General features: G+C 41.4%; 2 pseudogenes; both read right to left on the reverse strand.

Annotated features, from left to right (window-relative positions):
- Positions 1-1,208: 1,208 nt before the first annotated feature.
- LOC132229423 (annexin A2-like) lies at positions 1,209-2,216 on the reverse strand (annotated as a pseudogene).
- A 2,609-nt stretch (positions 2,217-4,825) lies between these two features.
- LOC132231902 (glyceraldehyde-3-phosphate dehydrogenase-like) lies at positions 4,826-20,692 on the reverse strand (annotated as a pseudogene).
- Positions 20,693-23,262: the final 2,570 nt, after the last annotated feature.

Consider the following 23,262-nt stretch of genomic DNA (forward strand, 5'->3'; position numbering starts at 1 on the left):
TTTTCTTCACCTAGGAAATAGGCTGATCCGCCTTTTTCAGGCATAATCTGGCATTTATCTTTGGTTAAAAAAAAGTAACTGTTATTTTTGACTTTCGCTGCCAGCATTGCAGACTGGGCATTTAAATGCCTTTGATTGTGTATTTGTAGAAGCTAACAGCTGCATGTGCTATTTCCAATACTTTTTAATATCCACCCAGGAAATGACCATGAAATGCTTGTCATTTTTCTGGAGGGGGGAATAGATGTAAAATTGGTGAGTTACTAGTATATACAGAGGTGAAAACTAGGTGAAACATTCTTCAACACATCATAGGCTTGCAATCTGCTCTCTGGAGAAAACTATATTCTTTTCAGCAGCTCTCAGAATGCTCATCTGCCTGAGCTTGGGGCAGCCGCAGATGGCCAGTGCTTTGGAGACTCAAGTAAAATCAGCATGTTTTCAAAAACAAACAATAGGTATCATCCAGCTGGTGGAGATAATAGGCCATCTCTGGAAGGAACTGGATCAATACAAGAGTACTCAAAACAAGTTTCCACCAGTCACATTTGCCCAAGAAGCTAGTTTCACAAATATTTTCTCCTGCCAATCTAATTTTAGAAGAAAGAAAAAGATTCCTACTTCCAACTTCCACCAAACCATTTGGACAAGAGACCAGAGAGGCTGACAGGTAAAATGCTTACCACCTCTGCAGGCCGTGGTCAGAGGCCCATGATCTCTCAGCTGCAGCAGTCCAGGGGGCTAGTCCTGTCCCAGCCAGTGAATTCTCCTGGCTGGCTCCCCAAACTGTGGGGACTAAAAATATTAATACTTTTCCTCCCACCTTCTAAGTTCTAGCTGAGCTAATAATCAAATTAACGGAGACAGATTAACAGGAGAAAATAAAGTTTTAATATATGCAGATGGGGAATTCACATAAGCATGAAAATTCCAAAGACAGTGAGGCAACAGTGGGTATATAAGATATTTTTTTTTTGTTCTAAATTTAAAATTCAACTTATTCATCTGTTTATAACACAGTACGCAAGAGCAAAGTATTTCACATCATAGATTTCACTTCCAACTCTTGGAATGTTCATTTCTTTGTCTAAAAGGGGAGACTAGATGGGAAAGCCAGGGAATGCTTAGGAACTGAAATAAGACTGGGACAGGCAATGCTTTCATCCTCACAGGATGGGCATGGGAGGACGCTGGAGCCGCCACAGGCCTCAGTCACCCCCGCCACACAGGTAGAGGAGTGCCTTCTGGTTGTCACCATTGGTGTCTTGCTGGATGTAATAATACAGGGACTTGCTGAACTTTCTCTTGAATTCAGACCTGACCGTCAACATGTCCACTCCACTGCAGGAGATCACGATTCTGATCAGGAGCTTATTGCACGTCCCCTCGCCCTTCATGGAGTCATACAGTAGGTCAGCAAAATACAGGGGCTTATTTCAGATACACTGGATTAGGTTTAGGAAAGCATTTCCCAGGCTTCCCTTAACTTCCTTCTTGATGCTCTCCAACATGTCATGCAGCTCTTGTACTTGTCAAATACTTTCTGGAGGTGACACGCTCTGCTCGGTCATGATGCTGATCCACTTGGGAACATCAGTTCCTTTCCTTTTCACCCCAGCATCATAGAGATCCCAGACGTCTTGATCAATCAGTTCATAATCGATGATGGAGCGATCTTCTGCTCTTCTACCCTTTGCGAGGGTAACCATCAGCTGGCAGAAGTCACCAGATGTGTTGGAAATAATGTCCTTCTCCAGATCAGTCTTGTAGACTCTGTTAATTTCCCGTAGCTCTTGGTTGGTCCTTGAGAAGATGATCTCGGTGAGAGTCCTCATCAGTCCCCAGCCCCTCCATGGAGGCCTTCAGTTCAGAAGCATCGTACCGAGCACGTGTTTTCTAGAGGCCCAGAATCACAGTCTCCAGGTGGCTGGACAAGGCTGACTTTAGTGCTGATGCAAGTTCTTTTTGATCCTCTGGTAGGTGAAGGCAATATCCTGTCTCTTTTTATTGCTGCGGTTGGACAAAATGTTGACAATGGTGACCTCATCAACAACTTTGGTCTTGACGGCCATTTCAATGTTCAAAGCTTCCCGCTGGGCTTCCAAGTTGGGGTAGACTTTGACTGACCCACACAAACTTACAGGTGTGGAGTGATCACCCTCCGAGCTGAGCTTTCACAGAATTTTTTGAACAGTAAACATTTTGAAAGAAGCTGGGCCAGGAAGGGAGAGCTGTGAGCATCCCCAGATGCTGAGCGCCTATAAGACATTTTTGGAAAAAGGAGGAAAGGGGGGTGGGGTATTAGATTTCAGAAGTGAGACATGCAGCAGTGCTATTCTCCAACCTGTATTTAAATTACCGATCAACAAATAGAAAACTAAATTAAAAACTATATATTTTTTCTCTTAAGAAATTGGATCAATTAGGTGTCCATGGGCAAGTTCTTCCCTTCTTTGAAGCATTGAAATATACAAATGAATTATGTTTCTAGTTGTTTATAGTCACCGCCAGCTCATTCAATAAACCATTTGTTGACACTGTGTTGGGATCTGTGTTAGAAATCCTTGTTATATTTTAGTAGGGCAAATTTCATAGTTTTTCCCCTCTCAAAATAGTTTGCAATCCAAAGCCTAATAAAAGATTACATTAAAACGTTATTTTTGTTATTTTCATATAATGTTATTATTTGATGTCCTAGGAATTTTTGTTTGGGAAAGGATATTTAAACTTAGAACTATTTTCCTTGGCTGTAATTACTTAAACCCTCACTGCTAGATTTTTACTATTTGTTTTGATGTGGGAAGGGGGCAGGCAGTTAGCATGTTATTTGCATAATTACTTGATGTAAGAATATATTGATATATTTATACTGTAAGTGCTCTGCCCACTTAAAGACCTTATTATTTCATTGGCTTCAGACTTCCGACTTTGACTATCTGGGAATTAACAGCAACCCCCAGCACTCAGTCAATGGCTGGTGGGAGTTAGGAGTGTAATTGTTCCAGCTTCTTCCTCTTTGGGTGGGATGATTGTAAGGCCTGTGGAGTTAAGTTCTAGTCATGGCTAACAACCCAGCCTTATGAGCTGTCCTCCCTTTCCTGCTGCTCCCATACCACTAATGCTTGAACCTTCCTAATAAACTATTTGCAAAGTCACACATCAAACCAAATCCCTTTCGGGAATATTTAATCTAAAACAAACTGTAGCCCTGACTGGTTTGGCTCAGTGGATAAAGCGTCAGCCTGCGGACTCAAGGGTCCAGGGTTCAATTCCTGTCAAGGGCATGTGCCTTGGTTGCGGGCACATACTCAGTGGGGAGTGTGCGGGAGGCAGCTGATCGATGTTTCTCTCTCATCGATGTTTCTAACTCTCTGTCCTTGTCCCTTCCTCTCTGTAAAAAATCAATAAAATATATTAAAAAAATAAAATAAATCAAACTGTATATTTTAATCTATTACCCTTGGTAGTTAAAATACATTTCTTGGTTTAAATAACTTAACAGGAATAATAGTCCTCCCTTTATTCACAGGGGATATGTTCCAAGGCCCCCAGCAGATGCCTGAAGCCACAAATAGTACCGAACCCTTTATATAATATGTTTTTCCTATACATACCTATGACAAAATTTAATTTTTAAGTTAAGCAAAGTAAGAGATTACAAAACAACTAATAGAAAATAGAACAATTATATTTCTATATAATAAAGGGCTAATATGCAAATAGACCGAATGGCAGAAAACCAAACAACCAAACAACCTGCAGGGGGCACGTGCAGAACATGGCAGGTGTTGGCAGCAGGCGGCAGAGCATGGAACATGGCAGGTGTTGGCCACGGTGGGATGGTGGGAGCAGGTGAGCGGCAGTGCCAGACCAAGGCAAGGTGCCAGTCATTGTCATTGGGGCTAGCCTCTGGTGGTTACTGAAAATTCTTTGCTCCCATGTGCTGTGGTCCTGCAAAGCACTCATACCTGCTGCTGGCACTGGCCCCACTTGCACCCACTGCCAGCACTGGAGCTACCACTCACACCCACTGCCGGTGCCCGGTGCCAGCCCTGATCGCTCGGTGCTGTCAGTGGGCGTGAACAGCAGCTGCCAGCCCTGATTGCCCCTCAGGGCTTCTTCATCTCCCCCTGTTTCTGAGGGGTGATTGGGGCTGGCAGCCACCTCTCGCACCCGCTGCCGGTGCCAGCCCCAATCGCTTTGCATCATCAGCAGGTGCGAGCGAGGCTGGCACCATCAGTGCATGGGAGTGGCTGCGAAGGAGCAGGGCTGCCGGCAGACGGGATTGAGGGGGGGCTGTGATGGGAGGGGCTGGGAGGATGGGCCAAGACCCTCCCCTGTGCCCACTGCAGACTCATGGCCCACAGTTCCTTTCAAGGTGCACAAATTTGTGCACTGGGCCCCTAGTATATTGTAATAAAAAGTTATATGAATGTGGTCTCTCTCTCAAAATAGCTATGGTACTGTATTCATCTTTCTTCTTGTGATGTGAGATGATACAATGTCTGTGTGATGAGATGAGATGAAGTGAATGACATATGCATTGTGACGTAGTATTAGGCTACTACTGACCTGATGATACATCAGAAGGAGGGTCTTCTGCTTTGAGTGACCTTGGATAACTGAGCTTGTTGATGTTGATGGTTAACTGTCAGGAGCGAACAATATGGATGGTTGGGGACATTTAATGTTTTTGGACTGAGGTTGACTTTTTTTGGTTGGGTACAGTGAACTTTATTGGTGGCACATGACAAGGTAGGGCTCCCTAAGCCCCCCCCCTTTCTTCAGGGGGCCTGGGACAGAAACTGTGGAGGTCAGGGATTCACAGTGCATTGTGGGATCGATTTGGGGCAAGGTCTCCCCAGCAGCTGAGGGCCTCTCTTCCTCTTGCTGGGGCTGGTGGTTCAGGGGGCTCTTACTCCTTGGAGGCCATGTGGACCATAATCGTTGCTGTAGCCAAATTCATTGTCATTCCAGGAAATGAACTTGACAAAGTGGTCATTGTGGGCAGTGAAGGTGGAGGAGTGGGTGTCACTATTAAAGTCGCAGGAGACCACCTGGTCCTCAGTACAGCCCAGGTTGCCCTTGAGGGGCCCTCTGATGCCTGCTTCACTACCTTCTTGATGTCATCATATTTGGCAGCTTTCTCCAGGCGGCAGGTCAGACCCACAGCCGACACACTGGGGGTGGGGACACGGAAGGCCATGCCAGTGAGCTTCCCATTCAGCTCAAGGATGACCTTGCCCGCAGCCTTGGCAGCACCAGGAGAAGCAGGGATGATGTTCTGGGCAGTCCCTCGGCCATGATGCCATGGCTTCCCAGAGGGGCCATCAGTGGTCTTCTGGGTGGCAGTGATGGCATGGACTGATATTGACTTTGGATAACTGAAACCAAAGAAAGAAAAACCTGTATTTTATACAGGCATGAGTATGTCATTTTGTGCTTCACAGATGTTGTGCTTTTTATAAATTGAAAGCAAGACTCTTGACTAGCAAAATGATTACAACTTGCTTTATTGTGGTGGTCTGGAACTGAGTCTGCAATATCTTGGTGTATACTTTCTTTTTTTTTTTAAATTAAATCTTTATTGTTCAGATTATTACAGTTGTTCCTCTTTTTTTTCTCCATAGCTCCCCTCCACCCGGTTCCCACCCCACTCTCTGCCCTTACCGCGCCCCCCCCCCCCACACACTGTCCTCATCCATAGGTGTACGATTTTTGTCCAGTCTCTTCCCGCACCCCCCACACCCCTCCCCGCCCTGAGAATAGTGAGACCACTCCCTTTCTATGCCCCTGATTCTGTTATAATCACCAGTTTACTCTGTTCATCAGATTATTTATTCACTTGATTTTTAGATTCACTTGTTGATAGATGTGTATTTGTTGTTCATAATTTGTATCTGTACCTTTTTCTTCTTCTTCCTCTTCTTAAAGGATACCTTTCAGCATTTCATTTAATACTGGTTTGGTGGTAATGAACTCCTTTAGCTTTTCCTTATCTGTGAAGCTCTTTATCTGACTTTCAATTCTGAATGATAGCTTTGCTGGATAAAGTAATTTTGGTTATAGGTTCTTGGTATGCATCACTTTGAATATTTCTTGCCACTCCCTTCTGGCCTGCAAAGTTTCTGTTGAGAAATCCGCTGACAGTCGTATAGGTACTCCCTTGTAGGTAACTGACTATCTTTCTCTTGCTGCTTTTAAGATTCTCTCTTTGTCTTTTGCTCTTGGCATTTTAATTATGATGTATCTTGGTGTGGTCCTCTTTGGATTCCTTTTGTTTGGGGTTCTCTGCACTTCCTGGACTTGTAAGTCTATTTCTTTCACCAGGTAGGGGAAATTTTCTGTCATTATTTCTTCAAATAGGTTTTCAATATCTTGCTCTCTCTCATCTTCTGGCACCCCTATAATTCTGATGTTGGTACGCTTGAAGTTGTCCCAGAGGCTCCTTACACTATCTTCATATTTTTGGATTCTTTTTTCTTTTTGCTTTTCCGGTTGGGTGTTTTTTGCTTCTTCGTATTTCAGATCTTTGACTTGATTCTTGCGATCCTCTAGTCTGCTGTTAGAAGTCTGTATAATATTCTTTATTTCAGTCAGTGTATGCTTAATTTCAAGTTGGTCCTTTTTCACAACCTTGAGGGTCTCACTAGACTTATTGAGGAGCTCATTAAATTTATCAGCAGTGTCACTAGATTTCTTGAGTGTCTCACTAAGTTTATCAGTGGTTTCTAGAAAATTCTTGAAAAACCTTAAAAGTGTGGTTTTGAACTCTATCCAGTAGTTTGCTTTCCTCCATTTCTCTCATTTGTGACCTGTTTCTTTGTCTCCGCATTTTTTATGTGTCGCTGTGTTGATAGAGTGGCTTTCTGTGCTAGGTGTCCTATAGGGCCCAGTGGCTCAGCCTCCCCAATTACCTGAGGTGGACACTCTTGGTGCACCCCTCTGTGGGCTGTGTGCACAGTCTTGTTGTAGTTAAGCCTTGATTTTTGTAGGTATCACTGGGAGGAATTGACCTCCAGGCCAATTGGCTGTGAGAATCAGCTGTGTCTCCAGTGGGAGAACTTCAGTGCTGGAGACACCCTTCTGGGGCAAGACTTGCTTCAATGGGGCTTTGGTGCTCACTGAGTCTGCCCCCTGAATGTGTCCCTTATGGATCTGAGGAGTTGTAATCTGGATGGTCCCACTCTGTCCACTGGGTACACTGGCTCTTGGATCGCTAAGGAGGTACGAATTTAGCCTCTGCCTGAGACTACCCAGCAGGAGCCCAGCTGTGAAGGAATGCAAGCTGCTGTGGGGCCTTGGGCCAGCTGCAGTTTGTTAGGTAATTTTCAGATTGCAAAGGGCCAGGCCTTTCATATGCAAAAGCCGGCACACAGCTTGGGAGGGGCGGGGTCCCAGGGGATCAACAGGGCAGAGCAAGCAGCTATGGCTGCTTCTCAGTCCTGGCCTAAGAGGCCCCGCTTCTCAGTGTCCCGGTAATCGCTGCAAGCACCTCTGAGAGAAAGCCACCCTTGAGGTCCGACCGATGCCAGATAGTCTCTAGCCTCTCCCCATATGAGTCTGGGTCCCCAGAGACTTGCCTGGAACTGGAGTTCAGAGCAGTTGGGAGCTTGAGACTTCCTCCTGATTGAAAAAGACAACCGTGTCCTCAGCCGCCAGCCCTTTCTGTGTGTGCCTCCGTACCTCTGCACTTTACTTCCACACTGCACCTCCTCTGAGTCTCGATATGCTTTTCTCTTTCCTTCTAGTTGTAGAATTTCCACTCAACCAGCCTTCCTATGGTTCTGGATGATGTCTGTTTTATCTTTTAGTTGTATTTTTGAAGTGGTTGTGCGAGGGAGCAATTTCCGGTGTTTACCTATGCTGCCATCTTGGTTTCTCCTCTTGGTGTATACTTCCATTATCTGGTAGTCCATATTGTTAATTGTCTACTAAATAATGTCTGTAATTTTCTTAAAAGGGAAAGCTTTTGTACATCTAAAACATGATTGAAACAATAAAACATAGTAAAAGCACCAGAAAAATAAGTATTTAGGGTAACATGATGATATTTTAAGAGTTTTCAGTCTCAATAGTGACACTTACAGATAGTAAAATATGTACCAAGTGTAGTTTGGTGACCATACTTGTTATTATACTTAAAAAAATTTTTTAAATTGATTTCTAGAGAGTGGGAAAGGGAGAGAGAGAAAAATCTATGCAAGAAGGAAACATTGATCAATCAGCTGCCTCCTGTATGCCCCCTGTCAAGGATTAAGCCTGCAACCCAGTCATGTACCCTGACTGGGTATCGAACCAGCAGCCTTTCAGTGCACAGGATGATGCCCAACCGAGCCATACTAGTCAGGGCTATAATTATACTTCTATTGTTATTTTTCATACCATCTATATATATAAAAACCTAAGTGACCGAATGACCGGAACGACCAGTCGACCAGTTGCTATGACGTGCACTGACCACCAGGGGGCAGACACCCAATGTGGAAGCTGCCCCCTGGTGGTCAATGCACTCCCACAGCAGGAGCAATGCTAAGCTGACTGACCCATCCCAGCTGCCCACCAGCCCGGTGGCAGCCACTCCCTCCCTCAGTAGTTCTGCAGGTCCAATCTCCAGAGAATGGGCCAGGCACTGACAGTACAGCGCTGCAGGCCTCCTGGAAGTTGGCCTCGGGCACTGTGGCCACTTCCCCTCCCTAGACACTCCACAAGGAAGAAAGTATATAAAAATGGCCACCAGGTGGCTCCCAACAACTGCACAAACATCAGCGGGATGGATCCAGATCCAGGGCCGGCAAGGGTGTCCCACCGCCTGCCTGGAGGGCCGATCACATCCAGGCCCCCTCCCCTCCCCGCTTGGGACCCCACCTGTGCACGAATTTGTGCACCAGGCCTCTAGTCTTTTATATTATAGTATTAGAGGCTCAGTGCACAAAATTCATGCATGGGGGGTGGGGAGTCCTTTCAGCCCAGCCTGCACCCTCTCCAATCTGGGACCCTGTGGGGGATGTCTGACTGCCAGTTTAGGCACTCCTCCCCCCTGCCAGCCTGGTTGCCCCCAACTATCCCCCTCTGCAAGCCTGCTTGCCCCTAACGGCCCCCCCCCCCACTGACCTGGTCACCCCCAACTGCCCCTCCTGCTGGCCTGGTCACCCCTCATAGCCCCCTGACCCCCCTGCTGGCCTGATTGCCCCACACAGCCTGCTGTTCAGTCGTTTGGTCGTCCCTCACTAACCCTCCTGCTGTCCTGGTCGCCCCATGCAGCCTGCTGTTCAGTCATTTGGTTGTCCCTCACTAACCCCCTGCCGGCCTGGTCATAGGCAACCATTTTGTGAGGGCGTGAGGGTTAATTTTCATATTATTTATTTATTATATAGGATAGCTAGGGATTTATAAAGAATTTGTAGTTTTAGCAAAGGTGAAGTCTGTGGTTAAATACTTAACAATGGGGATACATTCTAAGAAATGCATCATAGGGGATTTCATCATTGCATGAAAATCATATAGTGTACTTACACAAACCTGGATGGTATAGCCTACTCCATATCTAGGCTATATGGTATAGCCCAGTGGTTGGCAAACTGTGGCCCCTTGAGTGTGGCTCTTCCACAAAATACCATGTGCGGGTGCGCACGTACAGTGTGATTGAAACTTCATAGCCACACTCAAGGGGCCAAAGAGCCGCATGTGGCTCACGAGCCGCAGTTTGCCAACCACTGGTATAGCCTATTGTACCCAGGCAACAAATCTATACAGCATGTTACTGTATTTGTATATCTGAACCTATCTAAACATAGAAAAAGTTCACTAAAAATATAATATAAAAGATAAAAAATGGTACACCTGTATAGGGCACTTACTATGAATAAAGCTTGCAGGACTGGAAGTTGCTTTGGGAGAGTCAATGAGATAGTAGTGAGTGAATATTAAGGCCTAGGACATTACTGTATACCACCATAGACTTTATGAACACTGTATACTAGGCTACACTAAATTTGTAAAAAATATTTTTCTGGGGAGATTAAAAATGGCAGCAAAGTAAGTGGATGCTGCACAGACATGCTCCCAGGAACAAACTGGTATTACAACTAAAATACAGAAAAACTTCCTGAATAATCAATGGAAAATTTGCAGGAGAGAACCCTGATACCCAAGGACCAGAAGTGGAGACCACATAGAGACTGGTACAAGGGGTAGAGGTGCAAAAGGGCTGGCCGGGCACCCACAGATAGCAACTAAAGTCCCAGAGAGATATCTCATCTGTGGGGGGTTGCCACTGAGAACTCTGGGATCTAATCCCCAAGCTGGGCCCCTCAGTAGAGAGCACCAGAAGAAGAGATAAATGAAGCAGAGATAAGCAATGAAAAGCCAACATAAATAAAGAAACCAAATTACTAATAGTTTACAATCACCTGGGTTAATAGCAACGAATGCTCCTCTATCCCAAATCCTATCAAATTTGCCAATATTTGCTCTATCAGAAAAAAAGGTCCTTCTTCTTGTATAGATTATTCAAATTCAGTCTTAAAACAATAAGTGTGGGTGATCAGCTAATGCTGGCAAACTGGTTTCTGATTCTCTTAGCATGTCCTGCACGAGAGGACCAGGCTAAAGGAGTCCATCACCACCAAGCCAGCATTACAAGAAGTGCTAAAGGGATTGCTGTAATGAGAAGAAGGCACAGTGAGAAACCTAGCCATACAGAATTAAAATGGTAATAAATAAGTACCTATCAATAACCCTAAATGTAAATGGACTAAATACTCCAATCAAAAGTCTTAGGGTAGCTGAATGGATACAAAAACATGACTCAACTATATGCTGTCTACAAGAGACCCACCTCAAAACAAAAGACACACACAGGATGTGAGTGAAGGGATGGAAAATAATTTTCCATGCAAATGGAAAAGAAAAAAGCTAGAGTAGCAATACTCATATCTGATAAAATAGACTTTAAAATGAAGGCCATCACAAGAGACAACAAAGGTCACTACATAATACTAAAGGGATCAATCCAACAAGAGGATATAACTCTGGTAAACATAAATGCACCCGATATAGGAGCACCTAAATATATATATATACTAGGGGCCCGGTGCACGAAATTCGTGCACTGGGTGTTTGTGTGTGGGGGGAGTGTCCCTCAGCCCAGCCTGCCCCCTCTCACATACTGGGAGCCCTCAGGCGTTGACCCCCATCACCCTCCAATCGCAGGATCGGCCCCTTGCCCAGGCCTGACGCCTCTGGCCTAGGTGTCCGGCCCGGGCAGTGGGGACCCGCAGCTGCAGCGGCCCCACGATCGTGGGCTTCGCTTTAGGCCCAGGCAAGGGACCCCTAGCTCCTGGGACTTCCAGCTTCGACTGTGCCCAGCTCCCATCGCTGGCTCCACCCCTACTTCCTGCTATCACTGGCCAGGGCGGAAAAGGCACCTGATTCTCTGATCATGGCTGGGGGGCAGGGCAAAGGCGGCCCCAGGGCCGCCTTTGCCCTGCCCCCCAGCTCTTAACTCCCCCCTGGGTTTCTGATCACTGTCAGTGGCAGGGGGCTTCTTCCTGCTTTCCCTTTTGCCTCCCTGCATTGTGCCTACATATGCAAATTAACCACCATCTTGTTGGCAGTTAACTGCCAATCTTAGTTGGCAGTTAACTGCCAATCTTAGCTGGCAGTTAACTGCCAATCTTAGTTGGCAGTTAATTTGCATATAGCCCTGATTAGCCAATGAAAAGGGTAGCTCGTATGCCAATTACCATTTTTCTCTTTTATTAGTGTTGATATATATATATATATATACTTGTAGAGGACATTAACAAAGAGATTGATAAAAATACAGAAATGTAGCGACTTTAACTCCCCTCTGACTTCATTGGATAGATCTTCCAGACAAAAATTTAACAAGGAAACAGAGACTGTAATGGACACACTGGATCAGATGGATTTAATTAACATTTATAGAACATTTCACCCCAATGCAGCAGAATATATATTCTTCTCAAGTGCACATGGATCATTCACAAAGATAGACCACATGTTAGGACATAAAACAAGTCTCTACAAGTTCAAGAAGACTGAAATCATATCAAGCATCTTCTCAGATCACAGTGGAATGAAATTAGAAGTCAACTTCAGTAAAAACACCCTAAATCATTCAAACACATGGAGGCTAAATAGCATGTTATTAAACAATGAATGGGTTACCAATGAGATCAAGAAAGAAGTAAAAAAATTTCTGGAAACAAATGAAAATGAACACACAACAACCCAAAATCTCTGGGACACAGCAAAAGCAGTCCTGAGGGGAAGTTCATAGCATTACAGGCATACCTCAAAAAGCAAGAAAAATTAGCAATAAACTATTTAACCATACAACTTAAAGAATTGGAAAGAGAACAACAAGAAAAGCCCAGAGTAAGTAGAAGGAAGGAAATGTTAAAGATTAGAGCAGAAATGAATAACATAGACACTAAAAAAAAATCAATGAAGCCAAGAGCTGGTTCTTTGAAAGGATAAACAAAATTGATACTCCATTAGCTAGACTAATCAAGAAACAAAGAGTACCCAAATAAATAAAATAAAAACAAAAGTGGAGAAGTAATCATGGACACTACAGAAATACAAAGGATTGTAAGAAAATACTATGAAGAACTATATGCCAACAAGCTGGACAATGTGAATGAAATAGACAAATTCCTAGAAAAATACAATCTCCCAAAACTGAATCAGGAAGAATAAAAAAATCTGAATAGGCCAATAACAACTGATGAAATAGAAGCAATAATAATAAAAAAACTCCCACCAAACAAAAGCTCAGATCCTGCCAGCCTGGTTGCCCCATGCAGCCTGCTGTTCAGTCATTTGGTCATTCTTCACTAATCCCCCTGTTGGCCTGTCACCCAATGCAGCCTGCTGTTTGAGTCCGTCCGGTTGTTTCAGTTGTGACGACCCCTGACTTTTTATATATTAGGATAAACTTAACTAAGGAGTTACAAGACATGTACTTGGAAAAACTACAGGACATTGAAAAAACAGAGGAAGACAAACAAATGGAAGAATATACAGTATTCATGGATTGGTAGAATCAACATCATTAAAATGCCCATACTACCCAAAGCAATCTATAGATTCAATGCAATCCCCACTAAGATACCAACGGAATATTTCACAGACCTAGAACAACCTCTCCAAAAATTCATATGGAATAAAAATTGATCCCACATAGCTGCAGCAATCCTGAGAAAGAAGAACAAAGTTGGAGGGTTCACAATACCAGATATCAAGCTATATTACAAAGCCATTGTTCTCAAAACTGCCTGGTATTGGCACAAGAGAAGACATATAGACCAATGGAACCAAACAGAGAACCCAAGCCATTATGCTCAATTAATATTTGACAAAGGAGACAAGAGCATACAATGGAGTCAAGATAGTCTCTTCAATAAATGGTATTGGGAATATTGGACAGATACATGCAAAAAAAAAAATGAAACTAGACCACCAACTTACACCGTACACAAAAATAAACTCAAAATGGATAAAGGACTTAAACGTAATATGGGAAACCATAAAAATCTTCTTAGAAGAATCCATAGGCAGCAAAATATCAGATATATGTCGTAGCAATATCTTTACCAATACAGCTCCTAGGGCAATGGAAACTAGGGAGAAAATAAAGAAATGGGACTACATCAAAATAAAAAGCTTCTGCATAGCAAAAACAAAACAAAACAAAACCACAACAAAACAACAATAAGGCCCATTGCATGGGAGAACATATTTGCCAATGTTATCTCTGATAAAGGTTTACCAATAATCTCCAGAATTTACAGGGAACTCATACTACTTTTAAAAAGGAAGATAAACAGTCCAATATAAAAATGGGCAAAGTAACTAAATAGACACTCTCTGAAGGAGGACATACAGAAGGCAAAGAGACATATGAAAACATGCTCAAAGTCACTAATCATCCTAGAGATACAAATCAAAACAACGAGATACCACCTCACAGCTGTCAGAATGGCTATCATCAACAAATCAACAAATGGCAAGTACTGGTGAGGATGCAGACTGATGGTGGGAATGCAGACTGATGTAGCCACTGTGGCAAACAGTATGGAGTTTCCTCAAAAAATTAAAAATGGAACTTCCATTTGCCCTAGTAATCCCACTTGTAGGAATATATCCCAAGAACTCAGAGACACCAATCAGAAAGGGTATATGCACCTCTATGTTCATAGCAGCACAATTTACAATAGCTAAGATTTGGAAACAGCCTAAGTGCCCATCAGCATGTCAGTGGATTAAAAAACAGTGATACATCTACACAATGGAATACTATGCTGCTGTAAAAAAGAAGGAACTCTTAGCATTTGTAACAGCATGGATGGACCTGAAGAGCATTATGCCAAGTGAAATAAGCCAGTCTGAGAAAGATAAATATCACATGATCTCACTCATTAGTGGAATATAATGAACAACATACACTGATGAACAAAAATAGAGCCAGAGGAAAAAGACATTTTAGACTATAATAGAAGTAATCCTGTTATTTGCAGATTTTTAATATTTCCTACAACTTTTGTGATATTATACTATGTTAGTACTGTTTTGGTAATATTATATTTAAAATCTGTTTTTCTTGAATGTTATTGCATGTAATATTATTATATTTAAAATCGTTTTTCTTGAAAAAAATTTTTCTTCATTAGTAAATTAACCTTAGCTTACTGTAACCTTTCACTTTGTAAAGTTTTTAGTTTTTTAAAAAATGTCAACTCTTTTGTAAAAACACTTAGCTTAAAATACAAACACATTGTACGGAGGTACAGAAATATTTTCTTTTTTTTTTTTTTTTAAATATATTTTATTGATTTTTTACAGAGAGGAAGGAAGAGAGATAGAGAGTTAGAAACATCGATGAGAGAGAAACATCGATCAGCTGCCTCCTGCACATCTCCTACTGGGGATGTGCCCGCAACCCAGGTACATGCCCTTGACCGGAATCGAACCTGGGACCTTTCAGTCCGCAGGCCGACACTCTATCCACTGAGCCAAACCGGTTTCGGCCAGAAATATTTTCTTTAGATCCTTATTCTACAAGCTTTTATCTGTTTTTAAAATTACATTTTAAAAACGTTTTTGTTAAAAACTATTTATTAACTAGTTATGAGTTAATACACATATTAGCCCAGGCCCACAGAGGGTCAGGATCATCGATATCACTGTCTTCCATCTCCACGTCCTGTCCCTCTGGGAGTGCTCCAGTGCAGCAATACGCACGGAGCTGTCATCTATGATAACAGTGCCTACTTCTGGGACCCCTTCTGAAGGACCCCCCTGAAGCTCTTCTTGAGGAGGTGTCACTCTTTTCAGAAATACTATCCCATGGTGGTTTGCTTTTTATTTTGTCATATATTTATTTGTAAGCAGGTAGCACTGTGATGTTAATTACGATGGTTGCAATGTCACTAGGTAACAGGATATTTTCAGCTCCATTATAGTTTTATGGGACCACCATTGTATATTTGGTCTGCTGTTGACCCACAAGTTGTTATGTGGCACATTACTGTATTATTTAATTCACATTAATGTAAGAGCTCTCCATTGTGGATCATCCTTGTGTTATAGGATACCACTGAATGCAAACAAATTTTTTTTTTTTTGCAAAAGTCACCCATGCCTTGAAAGACATAGGTTAATGTGATTCTCCCAGGTTCTTTTGCAGGCACTTAATTGCTCAGGTTTGCAGCTGTAGTCTGGCCCTTAAATGTGCCAGCTATTCTAAGAATATGCTGCATTGGACAAGGAGGCGATGTGGTCAGAAGTCATGATGCAACCAAATTCATGGTCATTAACTAAAAGCACATTGTCTCTGGTAGGTCAGTAGTATGTCCTATAATGTAGGGAGAGAGGTAGCAAAACATGATGACTGGGTGCACATCCTCACTCTGCCACTTATTGTCATCAGATAAAATGAAGATAATAATTCCTACCCTTCAGGGTATGTGTCAAGATTAAATTGATAAAGCAATTTGAGCACAGTTCCTGATAAAGAGTAAACTTGGTAAATGGTAGCTATTTGTCCAAACCAGTACACTTTCAGAAAGGAAATAAAGTACTAAAATGATACATATTATATAATGTACATATTATATAATTTAAAAATTTTTAATTAAAAAAATATATTTTATTGATTTTTTTATAGAGAGGAAGGAAGAGGGATAGTTAGAAACATCGATGAGAGAGAAACATCGATGAGAGAGAAACATCGATCAACTGCCTCCTGCACACCGCCTACTGGGGATGTGCCCGCAACAAAGGTACATGCCCTTGACCGGAATCGAACCTGGGACCCTTCAGTCCGCAGGCCAACACTCTATCCACTGAGCCAAACTGGTTATGGCTATAATTTAAAAATTTATATACTAAAATTTTAGTTTTATTATATGGATAAGTCTATAGAATATTTGTAGTTAAACCTTTTAGAAATGAAATTCTTAAAAAAATACGTACATTAAAGCAAAATAAAGAAGAGAAAACATTTATATTGCCCCGGCTGGTGTGGCCCAGTTGGTTGAGCATTGGTTGTGCACCAAAAGGTGGCCAGTTTGATTCCCAGTCAGGGCTCATGCCCGGGTTGCCGGCTTAATCTGTAGTGTGGGGCGTGCAGGAGGCAGCCGATCAATGATTGTTTCTCATTATTGATGTTTCTACCTCTTCCTCTCCTTTCCTCTCTGAAATCAATAAAAATGTATTTTAAAAAAATCAATAACAAATATTTATTTTTAAAAAATATATTTTTATTGATTTCAGTAAGGAAGGGAGAGGAAGAGATAGGAACATCAGTGATGAGAGAATAAGTTTTAAAAAATCTTTATTGTTGAAAGTATTACATAGGTCCTCCTTTTCCTCCCATTAACCTCTTCCAGCCCACTTCTGTCTCCCCCCCACCCCTAGGTCCTCACTACCCGAGAGAGAATCATTGATCAGCTGCCTCTTGCACACTCCACACTGGGGATCAAGTCTGCAACCCAGGCATGTGCCTTGACTGGGAATCGAACTGCAACTTTCTGGTTCATAGGTCTATGCTAAACCACTGAGCCACTCCAGCTTGGCAATAACAAATACTTCAAAAAATAAATAAAATAAAATAAAGGAAGGCTTAAAAAAATACCACCTTTATATTGTATTATTTGACAATATAAATATATTAAAAATAAGTAGAATGATTATTTTTGTTACATATTTATATACTTAATCAACTTGTTAGTTATATCTGGCTCTACTATGACATCACTGGCATTTTTCTGAAGAAATGTCTTTTTTTTTCTAATAGTGGCATTTTTTAAAAATTTTCATGTCTAAATAAAATTGAAATTGACACCTTCAATTAACTTGTCTCTGTAAACCATAATATTTTTACTTGAGAAACATAATCTCTCTGCAAGAACTGAGTGAGTTCTGTGAAATGGAGAATATTCTCAATTATAATATTTTTGTATTAAAATGTATAAGAAGCTTAAATATAATCCTTGATACCCCCTTTTTTGGCCTCCAGAGTACATTTCCTTGACAAACATTTCTAGAAGACAAAATTCATCAAATAAATTCTCTCCAGATGTGATTCTTTTGATGTTTCCCCAACTGGGATGCTACGAAATCAAAGGCACTCCTAATTTTGTTCCATTCCGTTGGGCATTATAAAAGTTTCTCCTCACAAGTGGGTATACTAGTATTCCAAAGAGCAATATTACACCTTGGACATGACTTGATGTCTGTCATTTAATTTGTTCACTCTGCCAGAGTTGGGATGCTTCAGTGTCTTCCTTTTTGCAAGCTTTGTTTGTCAATAGTTGTAATTCTCCAAAGCCTCAAAAGCTGAAGATTTCTGGTGCTCCTTGAGTTTTTTAATTAAAATTTCTAACTGCTATCGGGGAAAAAAGAATAATGTAATTTTTATAAGTTGTATGACTTTCATTAAAGTTGTATGGAGAGCTTATCTAATTTTTCACATGCTTCAGACATTTAAAAGGAAGATTTGTTTAGATTTTTTTAAAAAACACTGAAATGGTTGCTTAGCAACTGCTTCCTGCATTACATGATGTTGTTATGATTTCCACCTGCTGGAGAAAAAATCAATAAAATCCTTTGCCAATCAAAAAAAATTTTTTCCTAGCTGCTGTTGAATAAATGCACCCCAAATCTAGAGGACTCATTTATGAAAAAGTTCAATACCACTGATAGGACACATTGATTTACTAAGTAGTCCCAATTAATGTTGGACAGCTAAGAGAGCAGTCTAGAGTGGCCATGCTGATATGGTTTTTGCCTGTTTGTTTTTAGTTCAACATCAGCTTCATTACAAAAATTTTGTAGTTTAATACTTGGCATATTCAAAATTTATAAATTTTAACAAATACAGCTTCTATTTCAATTTTGGTATATAATGCAACTTCTTTAAGTGAAATTATGACTTCCATTTACACTTTAACCAACTTCAATTACATTTCTGCTTCATATTTTAATTTTAAAATTAGACATCTTAAATTAGTAACATACACAATGTTCCGCCAAGCTTATACAACATTATCACAGTATTTGTAGTTCATATTTTAAACCAAATGTATGGGAAGATTCACAATAATGTCAGGTGTTTCAGCTTAATCAGACTCCATTTCTGTTTGCATTACCAAAACACATTATAGCTTTTGCTTCATTTTTTGTACATGAACACTAAAACCTGAAATAAAAAAATTGGCAAAGTTGTTTTCTTCCCTGGTTGCTTGAAGATCAGCCTTCATCATGAACAACACAGTAACTATCTAGACCAGAAGTTCATGACCAAGAGACTACTTCAGTGGAAACAAATGATCATTGGTGTCCTTCACCCTGGGAAGGCAATAGTACCTAAGATAGAAATTTGGGAAAAACTAGCCAATACAATATAAGACCACACCAGATGTCATTTTTGTGTTTGGATTCAGAACCCATTTGGTGGTGGCAAGACCGCTGGCTTTGGCATGATTTATGATTCCTTAGATTACACAGAGAAAAATGAACCCAAACATAGATATGCAAGACATGGCCTGTATGAGAAGAAGACCACCGTAAGAAAACAGCAAAAGAAATGCAGAACAGAATGAAGGAAGCCAGGGGGACTGCAGAGGTCAATGTTGGTGCTGATAAAAGTGAGCTGGAGATGGGACAACAGAGGAGGAAAAATTCTTCAGTGACTTTATGTCAGTGATTGTGCAGATTTTTCGTGAAAGGATTAATAAACTAAGAACTTTTGTGTGAAAAAAAAATGGCAAAGTCAATTTAGAAGAGCAATCACTGGCTGTAAATGTTATGTAAGCACCTCTACAGCTGCATGTGATAAATCATAAGCTTCAAGTCCAGGGTTCTCAAAATAGCAATTCATTTGGTTGTCCATTATCATGCTTCTTCAGCAGATCTGTGTGTTGGGGTTTTCACTCGGTAATTGATATCACTTTGTCCCTTATGGCTCTGAGGGTTGGCAAATGCTGACATTTTGTGCAACTTCACATTCAGCAACTTGCTTGGGAATTGGAAATTTAGCACTTAATTTTTAACTAAATGTGAACTTCCATTTTTGAGCTTATTACAAAATAAAGCATCATGTTATTATTATTATTCACTAAATAATAACATAGTTAGTTATTGTAGATATACAGCATACAAGAAATGACCAAATCATTATGTTAAAAGTGTTTAGATTGGTCTCTATATGCTTCTAAGGCAGCACTCATGGCCTCTTTTCCCTGAAAACATTTTGAATATTCTAACCCACCTTTCCCACTCACCCCACCAGCCGTGCCTTTGCAGCTCCATACATGCTGTAGGCCTGAGCATGGGCATGGTGTGCCTCACTGGTAAACCCAAGGGCACAGGGCATCAGGGTATTCTCTCAGAGGCTGGAGGGGTTCGCTGTCCCTGGCAGCTTCTGCTTGACTGCGTTTTCTTTTCTTTTTTTTTAAAAAAATATATTTTATTGATTTTTTACAGAGAGGAAGAGAGAGGGATAGAGAGTTAGAAACATCAATGAGAGAGAAACATCGATCAGCTGCCTCCTGCACACCCCCTGCTGGGGATGTGCCCAGAACCAAGGTACATGCCCTTGACTGGAATCGAACCTGGGACCCTTCAGTCTGCACGCTGACGCTCTATCCTCTGAGCTGAACCGGTTAGGGCGAGTGCATTTTCTTTTGTAAGCAAATGCCCTGCTATCTTGAAAAGGAAGCAGTGGTTCCATTGTGTTTGGAAAGGACTGGGGAAAATAGAAATGGGTCATTGCTGGTTATCCTTCGTTAGAGTGACATCTCCGCTGCTGGTCTTAGCGCATGCTGCTATAACCAAGCATCATAGCTGGGTGGCTTAAACAACATATTTCTGGAGTCTGGAAGGTCAAAGTCAAGGTGCTGGCAGATTCGGTGTCTGGAGAGAGTCTATTTCCTGGTTTTCAGATGGCCATCTTCTTGTTATGTCACACCTGGCTTTTCCTCAATGTGTGTGTGTGTTGGTGGGGGGTGGGGGTATGGTGGGATGAGGGGGCGGGAGCAGCAGCTCTGATTTCTTCCTCTTATAAGGGGTCTAATCCCATTGTGTGTGAGGGCTCCATCCTCATGACCCCAACTAAACCTCATTACCTCTCCAAAGTCCCACCTCCAGATACAACCATATTGGGAATTAGGGCTTCAACATATAACTTTTAGGGGACACAAACATTCAGTTCATAGCACTGCTTATGTGTTTACAGTCCTGGACGAGACTGCGGAGGAAGCTTGGAAATACAAAGTGGAGGACTACTCAACCAACCCCAGCTTCTTTTCATGCAACTATTCATAGTAATTCTCTATCAAAGTTAAAATACCAAGGCAAATGTTAAACCAAACAGGATGGCAAGCATAGACCTAAATAAACCAGCACTGTCCAGGGCAAAGAGGACCGACCCTCTAGCCATTATTAGAAAGAATGGCCCTTTACCTGAAAAGAAGTTTTTACATAGGAACACTAGAGGGCGCTTTAGACTGTAAAAATTCTGCTTTAATTTACACAAGGTAACATTTAGTACCAACTTTATGTTACTAAATTTCAATAGTGAATAGTTTATAAACCTTTAAAATGATAATAAAATAGTAAATTCACATCAGGTGATTTTTATATTCTAAGAACATGAACAAATTTAATACAAATGTTTTGCTTGTTTCCATACCACCCCATGCTAAAGGTTATGATAACCCTATTTCTTTAATTGAATGTATTGGGGTGACATTTACGTGCATGTGGCGCCCACTGTTCTTAAACATATTGACAAGTAAGAGTGGATTATTAAGGCAAGTACTCTAGTCTTTAGGGAAACGGTATAAACAGTGGAAGAAAATGTTTGACCTGACAACTGAGCTAACGCCTGTGGTTCTATCCCCACCTCTGTGACTTTGGGCAAATTTTATAATCTTTCTGGATATGTTTGTTAATAAACTAAATGACTGCTAAGTATTTTTTAAGTCTGAAATTCTCGAATCCTGAGCTTTATATTTAACTTTGATTAATTTTTAATTTACATTTGCTTATAGGTGTCGTGTCTAGAAATTATCTTCAACTCAAATTATGAAACCAGAGATTCTGTGACGACTGGATCAGAAGAAAGAGGACAGGTAGATGGTTCCCATCAAATTCCTTACAGTGGCTCGTTTTGCATTAGAAACAGATGGCTTTTGTCAGTTACTAGAAAATACTCACAGAGGCACTGCTGCCCAACCTCATACGTCCCTTGAAGCAAAAACGTTGGTCAGATGTTTATATTTCACTGACTTTCTGGCTAGGATTCAGACTAGATAGAAAGTGAGAGGGGATAAAAATTATGTGAGATTTAAAATTAAGTCTAATTAGTCTATTTCTGGTGTTATGAAAACAAATGAGAAAAACATTTGCCAGATAGATGTGAGCCCCATCTGCCCTCATATAATTGAAGCCAGCGTGTTTAGTGATCTGGTGTTTGATTTAATATTGTTGCTACACAGTTTTTTAACTCCTGAAGAATGCTCTGACATTGTTAACGGAGTTTCCTTATAAAACAAACACATTGTTGAATGATGTATGCTTTGCATGGAAAAATGAAATGTTAGCAACATTCATCTCTGTTGGAAGGGAAATAATTTGGTTGGTGGAACTGGATGACTCCTGTCTTATATACACACATCTGTGTCTGCAGGTATACCTCTGTGTGTTCATACTTCAAATGTCCATTCATTTTAGTTAGTAACTCTTGGGTGATAACTTGTTTTACATCTTGAAGTTTCTCCACACTTCATAGTGAAAATCAAAATTCAGGAGATCCCAAAGGGAATGTCCATATCTTGATAATTTATTCATGACTCATAATGTCTGAACTGAGTCTTGGGAGCAGCAGGCAGCAATAGGGGAGGAAAGGACACAGCAGCTACACCAAAAAGCAGGGTATAAGACAGGGGTCCTGCCCTGACCAGTTTGGCTCAGTGGATAGAGCATCGGCCTGTGGACTCAAGGGTCCCAGGTTCGATTCCGGTCAAGGGCATGTACCTTGGTTGTGGGCACATCCCCAGTGGGGAGTGTGCAGGAGGCAGCTGATCGATGTTTCTCTCTCATTGATGTTTCTAACTCTCTATCCCTCTCCCTTCCTCTCTGTAAAAAATCAATAAAATATACATATATTTTTTAAAAAAGACAGAGGTCCTGATGGGTCTCATTCCAGGGAACTTGGGCAGGGGGTGCAACTAGGCAAGTCTGCAAGGAGACCACAAGTGGAAGCCTAAGGAGGTTGGTGTCAGGAAGACTCAACTCATCTATTATCAACCCTGTAGGGATTGCCTCGTTGCGCCAGGAGCTACAGTTGCTGAAATGAGTGTGGAAGGTCCTTTGATGAACAGGCTGGCTTGAATTCAAGATAGTGAATTCTGTTTTTGTTATTGTTGTTCCTTAGAGAATCTTCAGAGTGCAATGATTTCCTCAGTCATTTAGCTACAAATTAATTTTATTATTCTTCTTTAAAAGTATGTTAGAAACAGCCTGGCCAAGGGGCTCAATTGGTCGAGCGTCATCCTGTATGCCAAAAAGGTTGTGGGCATGACTTCCAGTCAAGGGCACACATTTAGGTTGTGGGATGCCCATATGGGAGGCAACTGATAGATCAATAAGTGATTCTCTCTCAGATCATTGTCTCTCCCTCCCACCCACTCTCCTTCTCAAATCAATGAAAATATCTTCAGGTGA

The sequence above is a fragment of the Myotis daubentonii genome, chromosome 3 (genome assembly GCF_963259705.1).
Source record: "Myotis daubentonii chromosome 3, mMyoDau2.1, whole genome shotgun sequence".
Classification (NCBI taxonomy): domain Eukaryota; kingdom Metazoa; phylum Chordata; class Mammalia; order Chiroptera; family Vespertilionidae; genus Myotis; species Myotis daubentonii.